The sequence below is a fragment of the Triticum aestivum genome, chromosome 3B (genome assembly GCF_018294505.1).
Source record: "Triticum aestivum cultivar Chinese Spring chromosome 3B, IWGSC CS RefSeq v2.1, whole genome shotgun sequence".
NCBI classification, from domain to species: Eukaryota; Viridiplantae; Streptophyta; class Magnoliopsida; order Poales; family Poaceae; genus Triticum; species Triticum aestivum.
Window position 1 is genome coordinate 340,059,558 of NC_057801.1, and position 20,604 is coordinate 340,080,161.

Consider the following 20,604-nt stretch of genomic DNA (forward strand, 5'->3'; position numbering starts at 1 on the left):
CGAGTTCATCGCCGAACTAGGGTATGAACTCAATCACAGTGCTATCCTCGTCTGATTCTCAGCACATTGTGTTCATTATGATTCTTGCCACGATTGAAACACCTCTATCCAGTCAAAACAATCCTTAGAATAGATGCGATTTGAAAAATTAGGGTTAGGTTTCCGTCGAAACCATCTCGGACCCACCGAGTTGAAAAACTCGGTCCCACCGATTCGACTAACGCCATTGCACTAGTAACTCTCGATCTGACCGAGAATTGCTAATCGGTGTGACCGATTTTAGAACTTTGTGAAACCCTAGCAGTCTCGGTGCCACCGAACGGTGACTCGGTCTGACCGAGTTCACTAGTTTAGGTTCCAAAACTGTTTCGGTATCACCGAGTTTGAAAATCGGTTGATCCGAAATGCTTTCTGTGGAAAACTAAAACTAAGTTTTTGAATCATTCTTTTGCAAAAATCTCTGCATTTTGTGATGCTCATCCACTCTATCTCATCTATAACTGTTCACAGGGTCAGCAGTCAGTGTTTGAAGCATGTCAGACCAAAGTGATAGTCAGAACAGGGAAGAAGAGCAGATTCACATAAGTGAGGGCACTAGTCCCTCTAGCACTTCAGATGATGGCAGCAGGAGCACCCTAAGCAATCTGCCTAAGGCTGCCACCAGGACAAGGAAGAAAAGAACCTCAGAATCTGAGGATGAGGACTATGTGGCTGCTGAAGATGAGGCTACTTCCAAGAAGGTAGTGCTCAAAAAGGAGTATGGCTCAGCAAAGAACACAAAGCCTGGACTTAATAGGAAGGTCCCTGCCAAGAGGACACCTATGTTGAAGGTTAGAGGATCAACACAAGTACCTGAAAAGCTTGATCCCAAAGAGGCACTTGCAAGAAGGATTACCACTTCCAAACCCAGGAAGGTTCCCACTGGAGAAACCATGAAATTTACTATTGAGTCAGAAGATGAAGCTGCTGGTCAAGATAAAAAGAAGAAGAGAGTCAGAACCACCACTACCAAAGTTCTTGGCAATCCCTCTATGAGGAGAGACTCTGATGAGGAAGAGGAAGAAGAGGATGCTGCACCAGCACCCAAGGCACAAAAGCTGATGGGTGATGCTATTAAGTCAGGGGCTACATCATCAAAGCCCAAAGAAGCACCCAAAGCTGCCCCAAGCCCAAGAATGCACCAAAGAGGAATACCAGGAGTATGCCAGCTGCTGAGAAGAACAAGGCCCCAGTGCCTGAAGTTGCTGCTGAGGAAGATGATGAAGGACAAGTCCTGAGGAAGCTGAAGCCCAAGATTCCAGACCACAATGATGCTCATCCTGTGGCTGAGAACATGAAGCTAAGAAAGGATGCAGGACTCAGACACTGGAGGTTGTCTGATCCTTATGCTATCAGGAGAAGGACTGTTGTTGATTACAGGTTCCACACAAAGGAACAGCAAGATTTCTATGAGACTGTGTTGTTGGACAAGAAGCCTATAGTGTTTGATATGAGATGGGTCGACTGGACCTACATGAAGGAGAATGAAGAACACTATCCTGGAGTGCAAGAAAGTTTCATTGCTTGTGGAGTTGCAGACTTTGTTGGGCAGAAGCTCACAAAGTGGAATGATGAGCTCATTATGCAATTCTACTCCACAGCACATTTCTATCCAGATGGTAGGATAGTTTGGATGTCTGAAGGTACAAGGTACCGATCAACTATTGAGGAATGGGAAAATCTGATCAATGCACCCAAGGAGCAGGAAGATGACTTGGATGTCTATGCCAAGAAGAAGATGGATCACAATTCCATGGCACATATGTACAAGGAGATCCCAGATGCTGCAGTTGAGACACATAAGTTTGGGTCAGTTCATTTTCTTCTGTCAGGGCTGCCAACGATCAACTGGATCCTAAGGCATACTCTATTGCCCAAGTTAGGTGACCACAACATGATAAGAGGCCATGCTATAAACTTGCTACACTTGTTTGATGTGCCACAGAAATTCAAGGTCATGAGCCTCATGATTGAGACTATCAAGAGGGCAGCAGCAGACCAAAAGAGAAGTTGTGGATATGCCCCACAAATTCAGGAGTTGATTAACTCAAAGATGGGCACAGGCACATACTTGCTGGACAAGGAACATTTTGCTATCTATCCAGAATTTGAGGACAATCAAGTTGTGATGAATGAGAATGAACTATCATCAGTACAAGCTCAAGAGAAGAAGGAGAAAGCAAAGAAAGAGAAGGCTGCCAAGATGCCAACTCAAGAAGAGGCATCTGAGTACTTTTTGAAGAACAAGTAGGAGCAGCTTGGTTACTTGATAGCATCAACTCTGAGGATTGAGAAGGGGTTGGCCACCCTAACTCAAACCAGGAGAGCCTGGAAAGAATCATGGAACAAAAATTCTATGATTTAGATGTCAAAGTAACTGAGATTCAGTCAGTTGTGGAGCAGCTACAGGATGACATGCAGGAGAGGAAGGGCAAGACAACTACTGATGCATTTGCCAGAGTGCCTAGAGCTCAGAGATCAGCTGCAGTGCCTATGACAGACACCAGAGCCACTTCATCTGCACCAGCTACAGCTCCCACAGCTCCAGTGCAACCAGCTCCAACACCTACACCTCCAGCTCCATCCACATCTACTGAAGCCTTCGTCCAAGGAGCCATCTCTACACCACCACCTGAAGATCAAGCCTCGGAGTCGATCTAGTACTATGCATTTTCTATGAACTTTTTGGTAACTTGTTGCCAAAGGGGGGGAAATGTATAGATCATAGGCTTCGAGAGAGAGAGTGTTGCTTTTTGTTCTCTCTTGCTTTGGTGGTTAAACTTTGTTTGCTTTTGATTGCTTGAGATACTATGCTACTTTCTGTGAGACATTGATGATCATGTGTTTGATCATAAGCTACATTTATGCTTGCTAGATGATATTATCCTACTTATCCTTATATGATCATTCACTTTGCTTGGTGATGAGTGCATGTATTCAATCTTTATTATTTTGAGCGCTCCACCAAGATGTATGTGACATGGAAGAGTAACCCATGAGCCTAATTCCTCGTGCATTTGCAGTCCAAAGCAAATCTTAAACTATGCACAAATTTAGGGAGAGCTCTTGCTTATCACATACTTCTCAAAGCGACGATGTTTTTCAATCTTATTATTATTTGTCGAAGCTTTGATCTATATGTTGTCATCAATTACCAAAAAGGGGGAGATTCAAAGTGCAAATATCCCTAGGTGGTTTTGGTAATTCATAACAACATATAGCTCATTGAGCTAATGCTATTCCAAGACAAATATTTCAGGAAAGCTCAATGAATGGCATGGCATGGATGATGAAAGTGGATCCCTCAAAATATTAAGGACAAAGGATTGGCTCAAGCTCAAAAGCTCAACACTCTACATTTTACATTTTAGTGATCCAAGATCACACCGAGTCTATAGGAAAAGCCAATACTATCAAGAAGGGATGAGGTGTTGCTTAATGAGCCTCTTGCTTCAAGTGCTTAGTGATATGCTCCAAAAACCCTCAACTACTTACTCACATCCACATATGACCTAAACCCAAAGTCAAACTCGGCCCACCGATTCTTTCTATCCGGTGCCACCGAGTTCAAATGTCATAGCCACTGCCACAAACCCTAGACAAATCGGTCATACCGATAGGGATCTCGGTCTCACTGAGATGGGATTGTAATCTCTCTGTTCCCCTTCGTAACGTTTTGGTCTAACCGAAGTGAGCGATCGGTCCCATCGAGATTGCAATGTAAACTCTTTGTTTCCCTTTCGTAACATTTCGGTCTAACCGAGATGAGCGAATCGGTCCCACCGAGTTTGCCTGACCAACCCTCTGTGTGTCCATTACCAAAATCGGTCTCACCGAGTTTGTGTAAACGGTCTCACCGAGATTACGTTATGCCCTAACCCTAACCATATCGGTCCCACCGAAAATCTTAACGATCACTAGGTTTACTAAATCGGTCCGACCGAGTTTGTTGATTCGGTCCCACCGAGTTTGGTAAATTGTGTGTAACGGTTAGATTTTGTGTGGAGGCTATATATACCCCTCCACCTCCTCTTCATTCGTGAAGAGAGCCATCAGAACAAACCTACACTTCCAACTTACCATTTCTGAGAGAGAACTACCTACTCATGTGTTGAGGCCAAGATATTCCATTCCTACCATATGAATCTTGATCTCTAGCCTTCCCCAAGTTGCTTTCCACTCAAATCTTCTTTCCACCAGATCCAAATCCTATGAGAGAGAGTTGAGTGTTGGGGAGACTATCATTTGAAGCACAAGAGCAAGGAGTTCACCATCAACGCGCCATTTGTTACTTCTTGGAGAGTGGTGTCTCCTAGGTTGGCTAGGTGTCACTTGGGAGCCTCCGACAAGATTGTGGAGTTGAACCAAGGAGTTTGTAAGGGCAAGGAGATCGCCTACTTCGTGAAGATCTACCGCTAGTGAGGCAAGTCCTTCGTGGGCAATGGCCATGGTGGGATAGACAGGGTTGCTTCTTCGTGGACCCTTCGTGGGTGGAGCCCTCCGTGGACTCGCGCAACCGTTACCCTTCGTGGGTTGAAGTCTCCATCAACGTGGATGTACGATAGCACCACCTATCGGAACCACGACAAAAAGATCCGTGTCTCCAATTGTGTTTGAATCCTCCAAACCCTTCTCTTTACATTCTTGCAAGTTGCATGCTTTAATTTCCGCTGCTTATATACTCTTTGCATGCTTGCTTGAATTGTGTGAAGATTGCTTGACTTGTCCAAAGATCGCTAAAATCTGCCAAACTCTAAAATTGGGAAAAGGTTAAGTTTTTAATTGGTCAAGTAGTCTAATCACCCCCCAACCCTCTAGACATACTTCAAGGTCCTACAAGTGGTATCAGAGTTTTGGTATCCATTTGCTTTGATTTCCATAGCTTTTGGTGGTCATAGCCTTGGTTTCACAACCTAGGAGAGCATGGCATCTAGCGAGGGAAATTATCACCATAGAGGTCCTTACTTTGATGGTACTAATTTTGCTAGTTGGAAGCATAAGATGAAAAATGCATATTCTTGGACATAACCCTGCCATTTGGGCTATTGTGTATATCGGCTTGCAAGGTGAATTCTTTGATGGGGGAGAGCCAAACCGTGAAGCTAGCGTGGAAGAATTGAAGATGCTGCAATACAACGCTCAAGCTTGTGATATCCTCTTCAATGGCTTGTGCCCCGAAGAATTCAACAAAATCAGCCGTCTTGAGAATGCAAAGGAAATTTGGGATACTTTGATTGATATGCATGAAGGTACTGATTCCGTCAAGGAATCCAAGTTGGATGTGCTCCAAAGTCAGCTTGACAAGTTCAAAATGAAGGATGGTGAAGGTGTCGCTGAAATGTACTCTAGGCTTGCTCTTATTACAAATGAGATTGCCGGCTTAGGAAGTGAAGAGATGACCGACAGATTCATCATCAAGAAGATCTTAAGAGCATTGGATGGAAAGTATGATACCGTGTGCACATTGATCCAAATGATGCCAAACTACAAAGATCTCAAGCCAACGGAATTCATTGGAAGAATTGTTGCTCATGAGATGTCACTCAAGGATAAGGACGAACTTCACACCAAGTCAAGTGGTGCTTACAAAGCCTCATGTGAAGCCCCCACATCATCAAGTGAGAAACAAACCTTCAATGAAGAATTGAGCTTAATGGTGAAGAACTTCAACAAATTCTACAAGAGTAGAAGCAAAGAAAGAAGCTCTAAGTCAAGGTCCTACAATGACAAAAGATCTTCTAGTCGAGAGCGCAATTGCTACAATTGTGGGAGACCCGAACACTATTCCAATGAGTGTACGGCACCCTACAAAAGAAGAGAAGATTCTCCAAAAAGAAGAAGTAGAAGAGAAGAATCACCTCCAAGAGAGAGAAGGAGTAGAGATGATCGTTATGAACGAAGACCCTCACGGAGAAGCAAGGATTCAGAAAGGAAGGACAAGTCATCAAAGAGCTACACAAAACGAAGACATCAAGCTCATGTTGGTGAATGGGTATCCGGCTCCGACTCCGACAATCACTCCGAGAGAAGCTATCACTCCGACTCCGAATATACTCAAGATGAAGGTGTTGCCGGTCTAGCACTTGTGTCAACCAACTCCTATGACATATTTGATTCACCAAATGAAGGAATTGGAAGATGCTTCATGGCCAAAGGTCCAAAGGTAACACACCCCGAGTATGTTGATTTCAATAGTGATGAAGATGACTTGCTAGGTGATGATGATTTATTTGTTGACAACTCTAGTGATGAATACTATGATGAAACATCAATTAATCATGCTAATCAAGATAAAACGAATGACAATGATAAGGAGAAGATTGAGCTTCTAACTAAAGAACTAAACACTCTTAAGTTAGCTTATGAAACTATCTTCGAAGATCATCGAGAACTTTTAAGGGATCGTGAGAAGTTACGCTTTGAAAAGCTCAATCTTGAGCAAGAGCATGAGTTCTTAAAGGCAGTCAATGATGATCTCCGTAAGAAAAGTTCTTCTTACATGGCCAAGCGTTTACTCTTATCTACTTACATGCCTCAAGTCAAGTCTAGTAACAAGTACAAGAAAGATCCTTCCTCTAGTAGTAACAATAATAATGCCAAATCCAATATTGTTGCTTCTAGTAGTTCTAAGCCTGACGCGCCTCCTCACAAATGAGCATCATATCCACAAGATATGCATGCACCTGGCCCATGTCACCGATGCGCGGGAAGAGAGAGTTGCGGAAGATCCGATGCATGATGTCAAGGAAGGAGTTCAGCACCCACACCTTCTTCTTACTAGCAAGCGTCTTCTCAACAAGGAAGGGCTGGAGCTTGTTCTTGTTGGCAGACTCAGAGTTGGCATGAGGGCGAACTCCAATGGGTGTGACGAGCCACTCATAAGAAACCTGAAGCAAGTCGAAGTCCTTCCACTTAGCAGATAACTGTTGACCATTGGTCATCCATGTCATGGTCCTTATCTCATCAGAATGGAAGTGGACCGAAGCAAAGAACTGAGCCACAATGTCTGGGTCAAAGTCCAGGTGAAAGGTAAGCTTGTGCTCAATGCCAAACTGCTCCACCAGATCCAAAGCCTCTCCAAAATAGTCACGGTGCTTGGCCTTGATCACATCCAGATAGATAAGGTTCTACTGCTTGGTCCAGAATAGATCATTCCCTCTGAATTTGGCACGGGGATTCACATAGGGGTTGATCTTCCTTCGAACAATGAACTCGCCAGAGGTATCTCATCCATGCCCATGGTGGGCTCATTGTGCTTGGTGGCGGTGTGCTTGGTTCTGCGTCGGGAGGCATTGGAGCCCTCTGGAGCTTCATCTTGGTTGTGGAGACGCTTCGAGCCCGTGTCACGGTTGGGATTCGAACGGCGAACATTGGAACCGAAGCCACCACCTAGACACACAACACAAGAACACACACGAAAAACAAGAAGGATCAATGCAAAGACCAGGGCCAAAGCCAAAAGAAACAAGCAAGAACGAGATTTGGAACGAAAAAACAGTGTATTTTGCACATCTATGGTAGTACTGGACCGGCGCACAGATGTAAAAAATTACTTCCGCTCCAGCAGCGGTAGTACCGTGCCGGGTGGCACCACTACTAGAAAAAACACTACCAATAGCGTAGGTTTTTTGCATACCAGTAGCGTGGTTTCCCGCGCTACTACTACAACGCTACAGCTAACTTTTAGCAGTAGCGTGTTTTTTACCCCGCACTACAGCTAAAAAAGTTAGTAGTAGCGCGGTGCCACCCACGCTACCACTATCCCAAACCTACGCTACTACTATCTAACTAATAGTAGCGCCCGATTTACACCTACACTTACACTACTACTATCCAAGTACTAGTAGCACCACATCTTTCCCCCACGCTACAACTAGCTAACCAAAAAATAAAAAAATAAAAAAAATGTCAGATGCAATATTCATGGATGGAAATGAAGAGACGTCCAGTGCAAATAAACTAAGTTCACAGAACCATCTTAGCACTTGCAGCATTCATGGATACAACATTGAACATCTCAACTCAAGATCTCGAGATCCCATTTAACATCAGATGCAAACAACTAGACCACTTCTCTAGATGCATCTACCAAGTTTCGGAGTTGAAACGTCGGTGGATCCGAGCAGTCCCTCCCGGCGAACGGTGGCGTAGAGGTCCTCCACCTCGGCAACCTCCGGCGTCGCAATGACCTGGATGATCATCTGTGTGGCGCGATCGTCGGGCTTCACGATGAAGTCCGCCTCCAGGTGGTTGAAGAGCACGACGCCCACTAGGCCGCGGTAGTCCACCTCGATCACCCCTGCGCCCACGTCGGAAAGTGAAAACTGGTTAGTTGGCATCCGCATCCGCATCCAGTAGGACATTTTCTTTCCTTTAGCACATGCACATGAATCAATAGTAATGCATAATAACAAGAAAAAATAACCATGAATCCTAAAGAAAAAGATCATTCTTTGGGCCAGGTTGATAGTTTCGAGGAACGGGAAAGTATAATATTGGTAAAAGTCTTCATTAACAAGAAAAATGGACCGAGATTTCTCAAATGACATTTGTTTCACCAACAATGATTAACCTGAGCAGCATCAGCATACCCTCTGATCCTTCCAAGAACTTAAAGGCCAAGGTTCTTATCTTTCTCCCCTCTGACTAGCACAAGTCCAGCAGCACCATCGATGTACATTGAATAATAAGAATAGCACTAGAGTTACACTCAAAGTAAAGATTGATTTGCATAATTTATATTAACCATGGAGAGAGTAAAAAATGAGCTACAAAATAATCTAGCTTCAGTACACTCTTAAGATGATACATTTACTACTGAAGATATACAACATAGTGTTCTTGCATACTGCATACAGAAGGTAATTTGACCATGTAAAAATAAAGCTACAATGCTACGCTAAGAAGTTTCAGAATTCCAAATGAAACTATTCAGTTTAGAAGTATTCAACAGAGACACTTCAATCACTGAGAAAACGGGTAGTATTCCGGAATGGCAAGTGCCACATTTTCCATGCAATGATTTACTACCCAACAACAATGATTTACTCTGAGCAAGAAACAGTAAAGTTGAATCCAAAAGGCCTACACTATGAATTCAGAAGTTTGCTCCAAATTCGAGTATTCGACGCACAAAAATTCAGAGTACCGACGATTGTAAGAAGATAATATGGTATGGAGGTTTATTCAGGTAACTCGGCCGCAGTTATAGAGGCAGTGACATGATTTTGATTGCTTATATTACAATAGCAGTAGGGTGAAAACGGGGAGGTGCTGACTTCCAATTTTAAAATATATACACCATGGCTGCTTCAGATGTTCAGTTATATTCAGAAAAACATGATGCGCGTTCAAATGAAATGGTTCCTGAAAAAGGATCTCACCTTGTTCCAGCAGAACATGTGGTGAATCTTTTACATGAAGCTATGTTGAATCTAGACAGGGCATAACTAGTTTTCAAATCTTGGTAACACACTAATTCTAGAAGAAGCAAACAGAAGCATGTATCCATCTAACATCCAAACTTATCAGGACATCAGGATGTTTTAGTTCAAACAATAAATGAACAGGCAGCCTATATGCTTTTTTCTACAGATAAAATCTCTTGTAGAAGCAATTTGTCTATTTATTATGTTATCACTAAAACAGTAGGAAAAATGTGCATCTATGCTTAACTGACCATCAGCAATACTTTTCTACAAAAAATAAATGGACAGTCAACTATACTTTTCTACAAACAAAACCTCTTGTATAGGCTCCAAAAAGGCAAGACCCGACACATGAAAACTAGCAGAAGCAGATAAAATGTGCATCTACTAACATTCTTCTCATAAGAGTTTTAGGAGTTCAAGGACGAATCACAGATGAACAAATGACATGCTTATCTGCAAAGAAAAAACACTAGTACTAGAGGTCCCCTGCAGACTACCTTCTTCTAGAGACCTGTGATTTTCCAAAACAAAATGAAAACAGAGAGGATAAGTACTGTATTCAGTTTCATATTCACAATGCCATCTATGTTGAACTGGTTTTGGAATCTAGGTAACACAATAATTCTAGAAGTAGACAGAAATATGCATGAACCATCTAACATCCAAACATGTATCAGGAGGACTTGATGATTCTTTAGTCCAAACAATAGATGACCAGCTGCCGATATGCTTTTCCGAGTCATGCTAAGTCTGAATCCCAGGAGACACCAGCAGCCCAGATAAGATTCCACGTAACTCACTATGGTTCTAAAAGCTTGTGGCATCGTGCACAATTGGAAATCATAGTCCTGAATCAAGAACACCGCAAGCAAACCGCTAGCAGTCCTGAATTGCTAGTCCAGGAAGCAAGTTACGAGGCCACAAAAAAGCTGAATCCCAGGAGGCACACCAGCAGTACAAAGCATATTACTCCATGAACTGCTGTTATTCTAAAAGCTTGTAGCATCATGCATGATTGCCAATCACGGTGCAGACTATGCACTTGCTTAGTCGATTCTGAACATTGCTGTACATATATTAATACTAAACCACTAGCAGCCCCTATTGAATCGTACACATAGGAACACCTATGTTAGGACCCAGAACCAATCTAGCACAGTCGCGTTACAGAACCGAACCAATCGACAAATCAAATGCGGGATATAGGTAAGCCAAAGCGAGAGGGGACACGGGATCAGATCAGTCACCTTCCTCGCTACCCCGAAGCAGCACCAGGCCCTCCCATTCTGCCTACCTCCTCATAACACTTGCGCCCACGACAGAAAAAAAAGATTCAGAATCCTCCACTTCACAAAAACAAGGAGCACCGACAGGCAGGTGTGGAGAAGCGGGCCCGTGCCTTGCACCGGGCAGCAGAGCCGGCGGAGCCCGCCAGCACGGAGAGGGCGGAGGCCATTCGCGGGGGGCGAAAGCTGCAGCGCACGAAGCAGGAGGAGGAGGTGGGCGAGGGTGATATGGGCAAAGGTGCAGGCCTTGAGGCGCGGATCTGACGGAGGGGGAGGGAGGGGCGGAGCTTGAGGAGCTTGGGGGCATGTTGCACGCGGCCGGAGATCGCCAGAACCGGCCGGCGTGGTTGGTGGCGGCGGCGAGGAGATCATGGGGGAGAGGAGGTCGACCGAGGGGGTGGGGCTGAGGGTCACGAGAGAGAGAGAGAGAGTTTTTTTTACGAATTCGTGAGAGGGTGGGGGATGGGGTGTGTGCTTATGCTGCGGCGGTGGACACGCTCGATAGTAGCCTGGGTATATAATCGTCATAGCTATTCGCTTAGTAGTACCGCTGGTTTTACCACCCACGCTACTGCTACGTCCGGTCCGCGGGAGATATTTACTAATAGCGCGTTTTTTTGCCATGCGCTAGTAGTAAATATTTACTAGTAGCGAGGGGTAAATGTGGCGCGCTGCTAGTAATTAGCAGTAGCGTGGGTCAATATAACGCGCTACTAGTAAGCGTCTATTTATAAGCTATTTCCTAGTAGTGCATGGTAGTATCGCGGCTGGAGCGGAAGTAATTTTTACTTCCGCGCCCCAAGCGGTAGTACCGCTCCAAGGGAGCGGTAGTACCGCGCGAGGTAGATCGCGAGCGAGGGTGCGGTAGTACCGCTCGGGGGGAGCGGTAGTACCGCACGGATTCAACCGCGCGGATCTGGATCAAGAACAGCCGAAAAACAAGATCGGTACTACCATTGATCAAACTAAACTGTTGTGACATACCAAATAGCATACTAGCTGCACTACCACTCGCCTACAATTCCCCTTGCACAGATCTAGCCAAAAATCACATGAACTACACATGCGTCTCCCCAAGACCTAGAAGCACAAGAACGGAACAAAAGGAGGACTTGGGGAAATACCGGGGTCCATGGCAAGAGGACGAGGTGGGGAACGATCCCACCGGACGGAATGCGCAAGAGAGCGGTCGGAGACGGAGATCCGGCGAGGACCACCGACGCCGTTCTTGGGCAGGAGAGAGACAGACGGGGTGGGAAAAAGAGATGAATGGGTATGAGGGAGTTGGAACTCCCCCTGGGCCGCTCTTAACCCCCACCCGCTCGCGTCGGTGCGGTAGTACCGCGGGTCATCGTGGTAGTACCACCCGGGCAGAAGTACCGCTCGATGGGCGGTAGTACCGCTCTTCCAGCAGCTGTAAAAAATTACTGCTGTGATGGAAGCGGTAGTACCATGCACCTGGGATGCAACTGTGCATGCACAAAGAAACCACTCCTGCGGTAGTATCGTGGCTTGTCTCGGTAGTACCGTACTCCCAAGAAAATGCAAGTTTCGCAAAAGAGAGGAAGACGGCCTTTGCAAATCAACCTTCAAGACACCAAATAAACCAAGAGCAAGCACAAACGACGACACAAGCACGACACAAAGAGAAGGCAAAAGACAACGAAGACCAAAACACGAACCACAACTCTTGGGAAGAGAGGGCGGTGGCCGGAGCCACCTATGTATGAGTCAATTGGTATGGCACCGCAAAGAATTATCCTTGGGCCCATGACCAAAACTCATCTTTGAAGCACAAGTACCATCAAAAAGACTAAAGTGAAAGAGTGTATCAATTTATGCATAATGGGGGGAGGGAAATTTCATTGAGAGAACAACACTCCCCCTATGTCCATGCCTACACCTAAACAAGATAGCACGTTGAGTATGGTGGGGTGTGAAAGGGTTCAAGCTACATTGCTCGAATCGATGATATTTAGCTCATGCCTTAACTCGCGAAATCTTGCTTCATCCAAGGGCTTCATGAAAATATCTGCAAGGTTATCATGAGTGTTGACATACTTGAGCTTGATCTCCCCTCGCCTAATGTGATCCCGGATGAAGTGATACCGAATCTCAATATGCTTCGTCTTGAAGTGTTGCACCGGGTTGAGAGAGATCTTGATGGCACTTTCATTGTCACACCAAAGAGGCACTTCGTCACAAGTGACACCGTAATCCTTCAAAGTTTTCCTCATCCATAGAAGTTGAGCACAACAACTACCGGCAGCCACATACTCCGCTTCGGTGGACGAGAGAGATACACAACTTTGCTTCTTAGAAGACCAACTCACCAAAGAGCAACCAAGAAATTGGCACCCTCTAGAGGTGGACTTCCTATCCACTTTGTCTCCCGCCCAATCTGAGTCCGAATAGCCCAAAAGACCAGAGTTGGCTCCTCTTGGGTACCATAAGCCAAAGTTTGGGGTATGATCCAAATATCAAAAGATTCGCTTGACCACCACAAAGTGGCTTTCCTTAGGTGCGGCTTGAAACCATGCACAAATTCCCACACTCAACATGATATCCGGTCTAGACGCACAAAGGTAAAGCAAGGATCCAATCATGGAGTGATATACCTTTTGATCAACCGCTTTACCATTGGGATCAATGCCAAGTTGGCATTTGACGGGCATTGCAGTGGTGGCCGGCTTGACATCACTTAGCTTGAATCTCTTGAGCATGTCTTGAGTGTATTTGGCTTGGTTGATGAAGGTCCCTTCTCTTCTTTGCTTGATTTCGAACCCGAGAAAGAACTTCAACTCTCCCATCATGGACATCTTGAACTTTGAGGTCATGAGAGCGGCAAATTCCTCATTGAAAGCTTTGTTAGGGAAACCAAAGATAATATCATCAACATATAGTTGGCACACAAACAACTCCCCTTTGACCTTCTTAGTAAAAAGAGTGGGGTCAATTTTCCCAATTTCGAACCCACGATCTTGCAACAACTCAGTAAGATGCTCATACCACACACATGGGGCTTGTCCAAGGCCATAGAGTGCCTTGTTGAGTTGGTACACATGATCGGGAAAATAGGGATTGAGGGAGTCCCGGACTAGGGGGTGTCCGGATAGCCGAACTATCATCATTAGCCGAACTCCAAGACTATGAAGATACAAGATTGAAGACTTCATCCCGTGTCCGGATGGGACTTTCCTTGGCGTGGAAGGCAAGCTTGGCGATACGGATATGTAGATCTCCTACCATTATAACCGACTTTGTGTAACCCTAACCCTCTCCGCTGTCTATATAAACCGGATGGCTTTAGTCCATAGGGCGAACAACAATCATACCATAGGCTAGCTTCTAGGGTTTAGCCTCCTTGATCTCGTGGTAGATCCACTCTTGTAACACACATCATCAATATTAATCAAGCAGGACGTAGGGTTTTACCTCCATCAAGAGGGCCCGAACCTGGGTAAAACATCGTGTCCCTTGTCTCCTATTACCATCCGCCTAGACGCACAGTTCGGGACCCCCTACCCGAGATCCGCCGGTTTTGACACCGACATTGGTGCTTTCATTGAGAGTTCCTCTGTGTCGTCACCATCAGGAAGGATGCCTTTTCCCATCTTTAAAGACGACACCGTCGTCAAGGGAGCTTTGGCCGCTGGCCAGACTATCCGGCTAGGCGGTTTTCTTATGACCGCCTGTTCGGCCACCACTCCGACAATGACCTCTCAAGTCATTAAAAGTGATCTTCACGTCAGCTCGGAATTCGCCGAGCAGCTAGATCCGATTGAGCTCTCCTCCGTAAACGAGCTCTTGGATCGCATCGCCGCCCTGGGAGTCGCTACCGACTACGATCAGATTGGGCTTAAAACCGATCTGAGAGAAATCAACTCTCCCCAGGTTACCCACCACGTTGTCGTGGTAGAGGAACAATGCGGCGACTCTTCTTCTATGATAAAAACCAACTATGTTCGGATTCCCGATCCCTCCATGCCGGATTCCCGCGGAGGGACGGACGCTAATCAAATACTGAACCTAAAGTCAGGCATCGGACCAGATTTGTGGGAAAGCGTCCAGCAAATCAAGCTTCCGAATCCGGAAGCTTCGTGGCCTTTGAGCCTCAGATTGGACGGGGTTCCGAACTTGATTCCGCCCGCCCACCCAAACATAAGCGATCTATCTCAAATACGGCAAGAGCCCGATGAAACAGTACATCATTACTGGGCCAGATTCCTCCTGGTTATGGACAGGATAAAGGACTGCCGTGAAGAAAGCGCGATTTCAATCTTCTGCAACAATTGCACGGACAAGGGAATCATAAACGCCATCAGTCGTCGCGAAGTTACACGCTTCGCCGACCTAGCGACCATTGTACAAAAATACTGCGCGATGGAAAGTGCCTGGAAAACCGAAACTAGGTTTTGGGACAATCCGGCCCTGAATACAACCCCAGTCCGAAATAAAAGGGTGCGTCATACTCAAGCACCTGGGTTAAAAACCAAAAAGCAAAAACCCCATAAAGGGTACGGAACCGTACTGGAGGGATGGCTCAACGGACCCTGCAAAATCCACAGTACGGAGGGCGCCACTCCAACACATAGCCTTCGAGCATGTTGGATATTACGGCAGGTGGCCAAAAGTGGCGAAGGCTTTTTAGCCCCGGGCAACCAGCCCAGCAGCACCAGTACGGTATTAACAGTCTTCGAGACTTTCGCATCAAATAACATGCGGAAACGAACAATCCGCAGTCTTGCCGAAGTCTACCAAGTAGCAACAACAAATCCATGGAGCGACACGGCTATCACCTTCAATGCCAGCGACGAACCTAAATTCCGAACAGCTAGAGCACCAGCCGCATTGGTCCTCAGTCCGATAGTGGACGGCTTTCGTCTTACCAAGGTACTCATGGATGGCGGCAGCGGATTAAACCTCATCTACGAGGAAACCCTTCAAAAAATGGAAATTGACTGGAGCCGCATTGAGCGAAGCAGCACAACCTTCAGGGGAATAATCCCTAGTCGAGAAGTACGCTGCACAGGAAAAATCACACTAGATGTAGTGTTCGGCTCGCCGGACAATTATAGGTCCGAAGAGGTCACGTTCCAAGTGGCCCCATTCGGCAGCGGATATCACGCTTTGTTAGGGCGAGAGGCATTCACAATCTTCCAAGCTATACCCCATTACGGGTACATGAAGCTCAAAATGCCCGGACCCAATGGAATAATCACTCTCGCCAGTGATCCAGATACAGCACTCCGCGCTGAAAATAAGACAGCCGCACTGGCCCTAGAGGCATTATCCGAAGCCCTAGCGGCAGAGGAATTAACTGCGCTGCGCTCCACGGTGGATAGGGACGATGTGATACTCGATAAGAGGTCCAAGTCCACCTCTTTTAAACCAGCAGACGAAATAGTCAAATTTCAGGTCCATCCAACGGACCCCACAAAGACGGCATCCATTGGAGCACAATTAAATCCTGATGTAGAAGCCGCACTACGAGAATTCCTTCGGGAAAATTGGGACATTTTTGCATGGCACCCTTCAGACATGCCAGGAATCCCACGCAGGCTGGCAGAGCACAGCCTAAATATCCTAAAAGGATTCAAGCCAGTCAAACAAGCTCTTCGGCGATTTTCCGAACCCAAAAGACAGGCGATGGGAGAGGAGCTAGCCAAACTCTTAGAAGCCGGATTCATCAGAGATATCAAACATCCGGACTGGCTAGCCAACCTGGTAATGGTACCCAAAAAGGACAAATCCTGGCGCCTCTGCGTCGATTTCAAAGACCTTAACAAGGCCTGTCCAAAGGACCCTTTCCCTCTCCCTCGCATCGACCAAATCATCGATGCTACCGCAGGGCACGATTCATTGTGCTTCCTCGATGCATACTCCGGATACCATCAAATCAAGATGGCGGAAAAAGACCAGGCCGCAACAGCATTCATTACTCCATATGGGCCATTCTGCTTCAACACAATGCCCTTCGGACTCAAAAACGCCGGCGCAACATATCAGCGCATGATTCAGACATGTCTGGCTACCCAGATAGGCAAAACAGTAGAGGCATACGTAGACGATGTGGTCGTCAAGACCAAACACGTCGAAACTCTAGTAGACGACTTGAGGGTGACATTTGACAACCTCCGAGCATATGACATTAAGCTCAACCCGGAAAAGTGTGTCTTCGGAGTACCAGCCGGAAAGCTTTTGGGCTTCATTGTATCCGGTAGAGGAATTGAAGCAAACCCAGCCAAGATCCGAGCTCTGTCACAATTGGATATCCCAAAAGACCTCAAGCAAATACAAAAACTAACTGGGTGCGTAGCGGCTCTAAGCCGCTTCATCTCCCGTTTGGGAGAAAAGGCTCTGCCCCTCTATCGCCTCCTCCGGCGCACCGAACACTTCGAATGGACGGATGCCGCCACGGCCGGACTCGAAGAAATCAAGGCCATACTGGCAACAAATCCGGTCCTGGCCGCGCCCAACCTGGGCGAACCTATGTTATTATATATCGCAGCAACACATCAAGTTGTCAGCGCGGTACTCGTCGTCGAACGAGAAACTGAAGGGCACAGATTCCCTCTTCAAAAACCAGTGTACTACGTATCCACTGTCTTAACTCCATGCAAGTCCCGGTACCCACATTATCAAAAGATAGCGTATGCGGTGTTCATGGCATCCCGGAAGCTGCGACACTACTTTCAAGAGTGTTCCATAACGGTGGCCTCCGAAGTACCTCTCAACGATATTATAAACAATCGCGACGCAACGGGCAGGATTGCAAAATGGGCCATTGAGCTCTTACCATTTGACATAACCTACAAACCACGGCGAGCTATAAAGTCGCAAGTCCTGGCTGACTTCGTCGCCGAATGGACCGAAGCCGAACTCCCTAAAGAGTACGGCGCGTACTCCAATTGGATCATGCATTTCGACGGATCCAAAATGTTGGCTGGCTTGGGGGCTGGCGTCGTCTTGACGTCCCCAACTGGAGACACAGTCCAATACGTACTTCAAATAATGTACATGGACTCCAACAACGCAGCCGAATACGAGGCCCTTCTACACGGCCTCCGGATGGCAATCTCCATGGGCATTCAACGCCTAGAGGTGCGCGGGGATTCAAACCTCGCAATATCCCAAGTAAATGGAGACTTTGACGCCAAAGATCCGAAAATGGCAGCTTACCGCAACGCCGTCCTAAAAATGTCAGCTCGGTTCGAAGGACTCGAATTCCATCATGTAGCCCGGGATAATAACCAGGCAGCAGACGTGTTAGCACGCATCGGCGCAAAACGTGACGCCGTCCCTCCAAACATCTTCCTGGAACGGCTCTTTAAGCCATCCGTATTATGGGAAGAGGAGTCCGGAAATAACAATCCGGAGCCAGCTGCATCACCTAACTCAGACAATTCTGACACGATCGGCGGCTCAGCCAATGAAATAACACCTTCAGCCCACGAAATAATGGCAGTAATTGCCCCGTGGACGGAACCATTCCTAGCCTACTTAATTAGGCAGGAACTTCCCGAAGACCAAAACGAGGCCCGCTGCATAGTTCGGCGATCTAAAGCCTACAAGGTCCATGAGGGAGAACTTTATAAGAAAAGCACAACCGGAGTCCTTCAAAGGTGTATCTCCGAAGAGGAGGGGCGAAATCTCCTGGCTGAAATTCACGCCGGACTCGGCGGGCACCACGCCGCAGCCCGGGCCCTTGTAGGCAAGGCCTTCCGTACAGGATTTTATTGGCCAACAGCCCGGGCAGATGCTCAGGACTTAGTCCAACGATGCGTCGGTTGCCAGCTCTTTGCTAATCAGAGCCACATGCCACCCACCGCCCTCAAAACTATACCCATCACCTGGCCGTTCGCGGTCTGGGGGCTTGACATGGTTGGACCCCTTAAAGGGGGAAACCCACAAGCACAAATACTTATTGGTCATGGTGGACAAATTCACCAAATGGATTGAAGCCAAGCCGGTTAAAACGGCAGAATCCGGACCTGTGATAGACTTCATATCCGGGGTAGTACACCGTTTTGGCGTCCCCCACAGCATCATCACTGATAACGGCACGAATTTCACGGCCGACGAGGTTAAACTCTGGTGCAAAAACATGGGCATCAAGCTCGACTACGCTTCAGTCTATCACCCTCAAACTAACGGTCAAGTCGAGCGAGCAAATGGTCTAATCATGAGCGGCATCAAACCCAGACTAGTGCGGTCCCTCAAGGAATCTAACACGCACTGGGTAGAGGAGCTCGACTCCGTACTCTGGGGGCTGCGGACCACGCCAAACCGAACTACCGGATTCACACCATTTTTTATGGTGTACGGCGCAGAGGCAGTTCTGCCCTGCGATATAATTCATGACTCACCTCGCGTGCGCATGTACGAAGAAAGAGAAGCCGAGCTGGATCGGCAGGACAGTTTGGACGCCTTAGAGGAGGAGCGGGACGTGGCAAAAGCTCGTTCCGCATTTTATCAACAGCAGGCTCGAAGATATCAAAGCAGAGAAGTACGGGCCAAAGCTTACAATGTTGGCGAACTTGTTCTACGCCTGCCGGACAAGAAAAAGGACAAACTTAAGCCCAAGTGGGAAGGTCCCTTCATCATCGACCAAGTCCTGACCGGCGGAGCATACCGTCTACGTAACGCATCTGACAACCGACTCGAGCCGAACCCATGGAACGCAGCCCGTCTCCGAAGATTCTACGCCTAACGCCGGACTCAGAGTTCGTCTCACTCCTCCGTCCACCTTTTTACATTTTCACTATCTCTTGTCCCCCTCCTTCTTCCCACTTTTTTTTCAATACCTTTGATAGGCTGATTTGCGCATTGTTCGCACACACTCGATGTGCTCCTAGCACTCGTTATACCTGGGGGCTTCTTTAACAGAAGCTTATTTATACGGGCTTCATGCCCAACACATGTGTCATACTTCCGCATGTACCTTTTATTCACCATTATATGCATCGATATGACTTAAGTTTTGGCCAAGCTGGGTTGCCTGGCTCCTGTGCTTACCCCTACGTTCCCGATTGTTCGGCTAGGAGGTAAAGGGAGCACCTCTGCGATTGTTACTGCCGGGTCAGCCGGATGTGTACCTCAGACTGGGTGAAGCCGAAAGCTAGCGTTCTTAAGAGAATATTCGGTCGGTGACTTGAAAGATGATTTATTACTTACTTATTTATTTGCCCCCAGATGCTTTTTCTGCTATTTTCGCAGTCCGGACATGCACTTTAGGGCATGCCTCCCAGGGAAAGGAACCCTTAACGGAACTATTCTCCCTGGAAGATGTTTCTTACTAACCATGTAATATAACATAGCTAGTTGGGCACTTGTCTGATAAAGCAATTATGACCCCGACGCCTTGTCTCCACGCATGCCCCGGTTCTTCTATAACCGTAAGGGTATTCGGACACACTCCGGACTGTTGGGTCCGGAGGTTGAAGCGAAAAGGTCCGCAAAGACAAACGATCTACAATCCGGCTAGAAGGCATTTTACATGTCATTTCAAATTACATCGTCAAACTGACTGATTGTACTCCTCTTCAATCCCATCTAACAGGCTGTCTAATTTACAGTCCTGTTGGGAATATTTCGCGGCCAGTTCTACTTGGCCGTACATCAAGCTCACAGGGATCTCCTTCCCATCAGGCCCCGCAGGTCCGACCTCGGCCATGTGGTTTGGGTCAGCCTTCGGGTACCGCGTCTTCACCATGGCCCAGGCCTCCCTGGCGCCTTGACGGCAGGCCGATATTTTCCACAGACGGAGGCGTCGCCGTGCTCCCTGAAGCTTCTCAGCAAGCTCTCCAAGGCCCTCGGGTAGGGAGACGGAAGGCCATAAAGCCTGA

The 20,604-nt window shown here is 47.0% G+C and overlaps 1 long non-coding RNA gene across 1 annotated transcript; it reads right to left on the reverse strand.

Annotated features, from left to right (window-relative positions):
- Nucleotides 1-7,979: 7,979 nt before the first annotated feature.
- On the reverse strand, nucleotides 7,980-11,227 carry LOC123069853 (uncharacterized). Its single transcript, XR_006433093.1, has 2 exons — nucleotides 10,718-11,227; nucleotides 7,980-8,338 (listed from the first exon to the last, which is right to left on the reverse strand). It is a non-coding gene; the product is annotated as an uncharacterized lncRNA (long non-coding RNA).
- Between the last annotated feature and the right edge of the window lie 9,377 nt (nucleotides 11,228-20,604).